At 46.9% G+C, this 7,164-nt stretch overlaps 1 protein-coding gene across 6 annotated transcripts in view; it reads left to right on the top strand.

Moving 5' to 3' along the window:
• Positions 1-2,009: 2,009 nt before the first annotated feature.
• The window catches only part of HIPK3 (homeodomain interacting protein kinase 3), a 71,737-nt gene continuing 66,582 nt past the window's right edge, over positions 2,010-7,164 (top strand). For 3 of the 6 annotated variants that reach the window (XM_060766566.2, XM_060766568.2, XM_060766567.2), the window contains exon 1: positions 2,010-2,408. The gene's annotated coding sequence lies outside the window, so the exon portion shown is untranslated. Of the gene's footprint in view, positions 2,409-5,160; positions 5,262-7,164 lie in introns of those variants that run through there. The other 3 variants (XM_060766571.2, XM_060766570.2, XM_060766569.2) reach the window with 3 other exon arrangements.

The following is a 7,164-nucleotide window of genomic DNA, read 5'->3' as shown; positions in this document are numbered from 1 at the left end:
CTCAGGAGAGAGACAAGGTGGCTTGGTATGCCCATCCCACCAAGAACTTGCCACAATTTATTATGATCCACACAGTCAAAGGCTTTAGAATAGTCAATGAAGCAGAAGTAGATGTTTTTCTGAAACTCCCTGCCTTTCTCCATTATCCAGCGGATATTGGCAATTCGGTCTCTCGTTCCTCTGCCTTTTCTAAACCCAGCTTGAACATCTGGCAACTCTCGCTCCATGTATTGCCGGAGTCTTCCTTGCAGGATCTTGAGCATTATCTTACTGGCATGAGAAATAAGGGCCACTGTACGGAAGTTTGAGCAGTCTTTTGCATTTCCCTTTTTTGGTATGGGAATATAAATTGATTTTTTTTTGCAGTCTGATGGCCATTCTTGTGTTTTCCATATTTGCTGGCATATGGCATGCATCACCTTGACAGCATCATCTTTTACAATTTTAAACAGTTCAGCTGGGATCCCGTCGTCTTCTGCTGCCTTGTTGTTAGCAATGCTTCTTAAGGCCCATTCAACCTCACTCCTCAGGATGTCTGGTTCTAATTCATTCACCACACCGTCAAAACTATCCTCGATATTATTATCCTTCCTATACAGATCTTCTGTATGGTCTCATCACCTTCTCTTGATTTCTTCAGCTTCTGTTTTGTAGAGGACAACTGAAGAATTTCCTGCAAAGTCTATGGTAAACACTGCATATTGTTGCTAATAGGTTTGTGTAAATGGGCGGCATTCAGAAACCTTTAACTGTTGCCAAACTTTTCATGATCTCAACAATGAGTCAAAGGGACCCCATGGGGGCTCAGGACTCGGTTTCAGAAACAGTACCCTAATCCTAGATTCAACAAGGATCTCAAAAGCACTCTGCATATGACCAGGAGGACTCTGCTACTAAATCTCACAATCCAGGGTGCAGCTGTTATGGAATCATGGGAGTTGTAGATTTACAAGGTCTTTCACCTTCTGTGCCAAAGAACGCTGGTGCCTCACCGAACCACAACTCCCATGGAATTGAGCCATGGCAGTCAAAGGTGGTGTCAAACTGCACAAATAAACTACAACTCCCATGAGTCCACAGCATGACAGAGTGATGCCTGAACTCTACAAGGTAGATCAGGCACGGGCAAACTTCAGTCACCCTCCAGTCATTTTAGACTTCAACATCCACAATTCCTAACAGCTGGCTATTAGGAATTGTGGATGTTGAAGTCCAAAATGCCTAAAGGGCTGGCCAAAGTTTGCCCATGCCTGAAATAGATGCACCCTCTGTCCTAGATTCATGGAAGATCTCGAAAGCACTCTGCACATGCTCTGCAGGTTCCTTGCCAAACTACAAACCCCATGATCCTATAAGACAGGCATGGGCAAACTTGGGCCCTCCAGGTGTTTTGGACTTCAACTCCCACTATTCCTAACAGTCTCAGTCCCCTTCCTTTCCCCAGTCAGCCGCTTAAGCGAGGAAAATAAAGGGCCTGAGGCTGTTAAGAACGGTGGGAGTTGAAGTCAAAAACACCTGGAGGGCCCAAGTTTGCCCATGAGGGCTGTTAAGAATGGTGGGAGTTGGCGTCCAAAACACCTGGAGGGCTCAAGTTTGCCCATGAGGGAGGAAAGGAAGGGGGGTGAGGTTGCTAGGAATGGTGGGAGTTGGAGTCCAAAAAGGGGGGTGAGGTTGCTAGGAATGGTGGGAGTTGGAGTCCAAAAAGGGGGGTGAGGTTGCTAGGAATGGTGGGAGTTGAAGTCCAAAAAGGGGGGTGAGGTTGCTAGGAATGGTGGGCGTTGGAGTCCAAAAAGGGGGTTGAGGTTGCTAGGAATGGTGGGCGTTGGAGTCCAAAAAGGGGGTTGAGGTTGCTAGGAATGGTGGGCGTTGGAGTCCAAAACACCAGGAGGGAGGGAGGGCCCAGGTTTGCCCGTGCCTGACGTAAGGCCTGGGGCGAGAGGCGCCTTTTCTGTCCCCTGCGAGAGGGCGGGGCGCCTCCTTTGGCCTCCAGGGGGCGCTGTTGTGGCGGAAGAGGGCGCCTTGGCTGGGCTGCGCCTCTCTTCTCCTCTCGGTGGGGCCCCGCCGTTTGGGGACGGGCCCGACTGGCCATGCCGGAGCGGGGCTGAGGCGGCTTGCGGAAGCGGGGAGTGGGCGGTGCCCGGCGCGCCGCCTTCTTTCCTGCCTTCCTTCCTTCCTTCGCGGGAAGGAGGAAGATGAGGCGGAGGCCTGAGGAGGGGCTGAGCGCGCGGCGCGGGGCGGCTTCCCTCGCGGCCGCCGGGGCAAGATGGCAGCGGCTGAGGCGGAGGCGGCGGGCCGAGGAGGAGGCTGAGCCCGGCCTGGGCTTGTAGGGGCCGCTCCCCGGGCATGGTGGCCTCGGCAGGCGCAGGGGGGACTGTGGCGCTGCTCCTGCTGCCGCCCGCTCTGTGAAGGTGAGCCACAACCCGAGGAAGGAAGGCAGGCAGGCAGGAAGGAGAAGACTCCGACCGTTGAGAGCCGTTCCCAAGCCGCCTCGAGGAAGGCGCCAGGGTTTGGGGAGTGAGCCGCCGGAGAAGATGATAAACAGGAACTTGAGGGCCTTCTCCGCCCCCCGCGCCCCCGCCCCGCTAGGCCTGTGCCCTGTCTTCTTCCCTCGCTGCCTCCCTCCACAGCGTTCTCTTCTGGGAAAGGAGCCTGGCTGCGTTTTCCCAGAAAATGACGGGGAGAGAGGCGGGAGGGATCCGCTGCTGCTGCTGCTGCTGCTGCCTGGATCTCTTCGCTTGGCCCTTTTTTGGGACGCCTCTCGAGGACGGGCTGTACTTGGCAGCCCCTCTTGCTGGCTGGAAAGTGTTTTGACACCACTTTAAACTGCCAGGCACTCATGCTATAGGACAAGCTTGGGCCCTCCCTCCAGGTGCTTTGGACTTCAACTCCCACCATTCCTGGCAGCCTCAAGCCTCTTCCTCCCCCCCCCCCCCCATGGGCAAGCTTGGGCTCTCCAGGTGCTTTGGACTTCAACTCCCACCATTCCTGGCAGCCTCAAGCTCCCTTCCCCCACCCCGTGGGCAAGCTTGGGCCCTCCCTCCAGGTGTTTTGGACTTCAACTACCACAATCCTAACAGCCTCAAGTCACTTCCTTTCCCTCCTAAATGGGCAAATTTGGGCCCTCCAGGTGATTTTGGACTTGAACTCCCACCATTCCTAACCACCTCAGGCCCCTTCCTTTTCCCCCTCATGGGCAAGCTTGGGCCCTCCAAGTGTTATGGAGTTCAACTTTCACTATTCCTAACAGCCTCAGGCCTTTTCCTTTCCTCACTTAAGGAGTTGAGGGGGGAGAGGAAGGGCCTGAGACTGTTAGGAATTGTGCGAGTTGGAAAAACATCGGAAAGGGGGGGGGGTAAGCTTGCCCATGCCTGTTATAGGATCATGGGGTTTGTAGATTCGCAAGAAACCTACTTCCCATCTGGTCACTGGGACGGATCAGAGCATGTGCAGAGTGCTTTTGAGATCTTCCATGAATCTAGGACGAAGGGTGCATCTATCTCAGGCATGGACAAACTTCAGCTCTCTGGGCATTTTGGACTTCAACATCCACAATTTGTAACAGTCGGCTGTTAGGAATTGTGGGTGTTGAAGTCCAAAATGCCTGGAAAGCCAAAGTTTGCCCGTGCCTGATCTACCTTGTAGAGTTCAGGTATCACTCTGTCATGCTGTGGAGTCATGGGAGTTGTTTATTTGTGCAGTTCGACACCACTTTTGGCTGCCATGGCTCAATGCTGTGGAGTCATTGGAGCTGTGGTTTGGTGAGGCACCAGCGTTCTTTGGCACAGAAGGCGAAAGACCTTGTCAAACTACAACTCCCATCATTCCATAACAGTAGGGCCCTGGCAGGAATCCAGGGATTGTGAGATCCAGTAGCGGAGTCCTGAGCATGTGCAGAATGCTTTTGAGATCCTTGTTGAATCTAGGACTAGGGCACTGCTTCTTAAACTGAGTCCTGAGTCCCCATGGGGTCCCTTTGGCTTGGTGTTGAGATCACGAAAAATTTGGCAACAGTAAAAGGTTTCTGAATGTCGCCCATTTACACAAACCTGTTAACAACAATGTGCAGTGTTTACCATGGCCTTTGCATGGCTAACAGGTTTGTACTCCACAAAAAGAGAAATCAGCCTTGCAAATGCTGATTTATTTTCAGTAGATGTTTGATTTGTATATCTATTTTACATACCAATGTATCTGAGGCCATTTAAAAATTTCCCAGGCAGAAAGGGGTCGCAAGTGGAAGAAATTTGGGAAGCTCTGGACTGGCGTATCTGAGATAAAGACATGGTTTCCAAGGTAGACTTCAGCCCTGGAGGTTTCTTTCTAGAGGTTAGAAATCAGCCTAGCTCTGGCCCTTAACTCACCCCAGGCCTGAAGCTGATGCCCCAGTGAACAAGGGGTACAGTTTGATCCCACTAACTGCCATGGCCCAGTGGTATGGAAATATGGGAGTTGTAGTTTGGTGAGGCCCTAGCACTCTGGTTCAGAAGGCTGAAAACCTCAAAACCATAGGCAACTAAAGTCATGTGGAAATTCCCATTACATCTATAATGTAGTAGATGCTTCTTAGGAGGAGGAGGGGACCTGAGGGAAAAACATGGCTTCTAGGGTAGACTTGAACCTTTCATATCATAGATTCTAGATTTGGAAGAGACCAAAAGAGTCATATACTGAACTCATCCCAAAGTTGATGTCTCATTGAAAAAGCTGTAACTTTTGCTCTGGAGGGGCATATCTCCATTTTCTTAAACAATTCCCTCCCTCTTCCTCACTGTACAAAGTTAGTTGAACCAGGAAGCAAGCGACGCTTCCTGCTACCAACAAACAGTGGAGTATATTATAAATAGTTCTGCTCCCTTTTCCCATTGTCACTTTCTGGGGCGTTCTTTGGCCTTCGGCAACCAGAAATTTCTCTTTTGTGTGTCTCTCAGTTGCTTCCACACGCTTCACAAGCTTCCCCCCCCCCTCCCCACTTTGCCTGGCCTTTTGCTAGATGAGCTGTGTAAATCTAACCTTTAGGATCCCTGTGTATGAAAGAAGAAATGTGACCCGGCTGCTCGGCTTGCAACTTGCTGGGGCAGCAGGAAGGCGTGGTCGCAGGCTGCTCTTGTTTCAGGGGGTCATTGCTTCCCTTGGGGACTCAGAGGTAATCTGCCTCTCTTGTTTCGGGAAAGTAATATTTATTTCCACATCAGTGGGGCAAAAGCAAACTTAAAATGGTACACGGAGGCATCGCTTGGGACTGGCAGTCGTTCAGAGTGAAGGTGACTTAAAACTGAGGTGGAGTTTGACTACAATTGATAGATTAGGACTCTTGGAAGCGAAATACTGGTGGTTAGGTTGGTCTCAGATCCCCTCCCCCTCCATTCATATTGATTTTGTCCAGAATGGAAAGATGTATTGGAACGTTACTATTTGCACTATAAGGCAGTTGGGTTTATAGTTTTTGATTGCTAGATGACTAGCTTTTATATTAATTTGGGACATTAACTTTTTGAAGTTAAGGTATATTGCTGCTGAAGTTGTTAAGCAGATAAACATATGATTTCTATCTGGGCATAGGGGTGCTTTTAATATAATAATTTAATATTTTTATTAATAACTATTTTATTAATTTGGGTCAAAAAATTTAGTTGCTTGTGTTCCTATTTTTATCAGTTTTATACCTTTGTATGCAATGCTTTGATACGAAGTAACAACTATAGCAGCTCTGTTGTGTAAGATAGTTAAATTGATAACTAATTGTCTTCAGTGTTACTTTGAAGAAAATGCTTTTAATTTCTTTAAAATTCTGAGACTTAAAATTCAATTTCCACCCCCCTCTAGACATGCTAATTTGAATAAGTGTGATTTTGGACAGGCACTTTGTGTGTGTTTTATAAGTTAGATGTTGGGCTCTCTTGGCCACAGATGTTGGTGTCTTATTCTCATGTGCCTTGTGAAACCAGATACTGGGATATGCATGTAGCTAATTTTGTAAATGCACTTATATTAAGCAATGACTGTGCACTGAGTGTACTCTAAATCATTGGGGTTTTTTTTGTTTTATTCTGTTAATATCTAGTTTATTAGTCTTTTAAATAACACATGTTGGTAGATCGTTGGAATCTTTGTTTAAAATGGACTACTGGGAGGTTTTTGTGGAGATTAAAAACAACAACCCTGAAACCTCTTTATAGCTCTACTTAGGCTAATTAGAAAGCTATGCTGCTCAGCCTCCTCATAGTAAAGTAGTTAGCATGTTAAATATAGCTAACATGTTAAATAAAACTGCAGTATAACATTTGTTGTGAATTGTGAATTCATGAACATGCTAAGGAGTAATGTTCTGATATATTTAGATTTCTAGCTTGTTGGAGACATTTTCCAAGTGGTGTTAGAAAACAAATTCTGTGACAAAGTTGTTATGGTGCCTAATTTTGATAGAAGTGTCAGTAAGCAAGCAGATTAGCAAATATATATTTAGGTCAAGGCTCTGGTAGAAGATGAATTTCTGAATGAGCATGTTCTTTTAAAAAGATTGTGATTCAGTGGAAAAATACCACACCGGGGCACACATGCATGACCTTCTCTACTTTTTATGAGTAAATCTACATATATGTGGTTTTTCAGGAGTAAGCCCATTGAGTTCAGTAGGGCTTGCTCCTCATAAGGATTGCATTCTGAAACACTTGCTTTTCGTACTTCAGATCTTTTTAAACTAGCACCTGTTTTCAGAGACTTGGCTATATTGCACTGTGATATCAAAATAGCAGTCTTGTGGCACCTTAAAAACATTTATTATGACATAACAGTCTTTATTCCATGATTGTGTAAGCCATAGCAAAATCCAAAAGGTACATTGCGGTGATTAAGTCAACTAAAAGAGGCAAAAAACATTACTCATATACAAACCATAATAATTGTTTTAGTCTTTAGGGTATTTGAAGAGTCTTTGTTGTGTAATGGGTTGTCGATGATGTAAGCATGGGAATCTGAGGCACTTGTGTACAATGGTAATCACTAAAATATGCTAATGACATCCACAGGGGAAGTAGGTGGCAGTTCAAAAGCCAGAGAAGAGCATAACATGGGGAGGACTCTGGCACAAACGTATTTATGGATATTTTTAGTTCATCTTTCTTTAATGTAGGATACCTTTAAATAGAAAAATCATGTCCCCTACTG

The sequence above is a fragment of the Anolis sagrei genome, chromosome 1 (genome assembly GCF_037176765.1).
Source record: "Anolis sagrei isolate rAnoSag1 chromosome 1, rAnoSag1.mat, whole genome shotgun sequence".
Lineage (NCBI taxonomy): Eukaryota > Metazoa > Chordata > Lepidosauria > Squamata > Dactyloidae > Anolis > Anolis sagrei.
The sequence above is the reverse complement of the archived record's forward strand: the minus strand, read 5'-3'. Positions and strand labels throughout refer to the sequence as shown.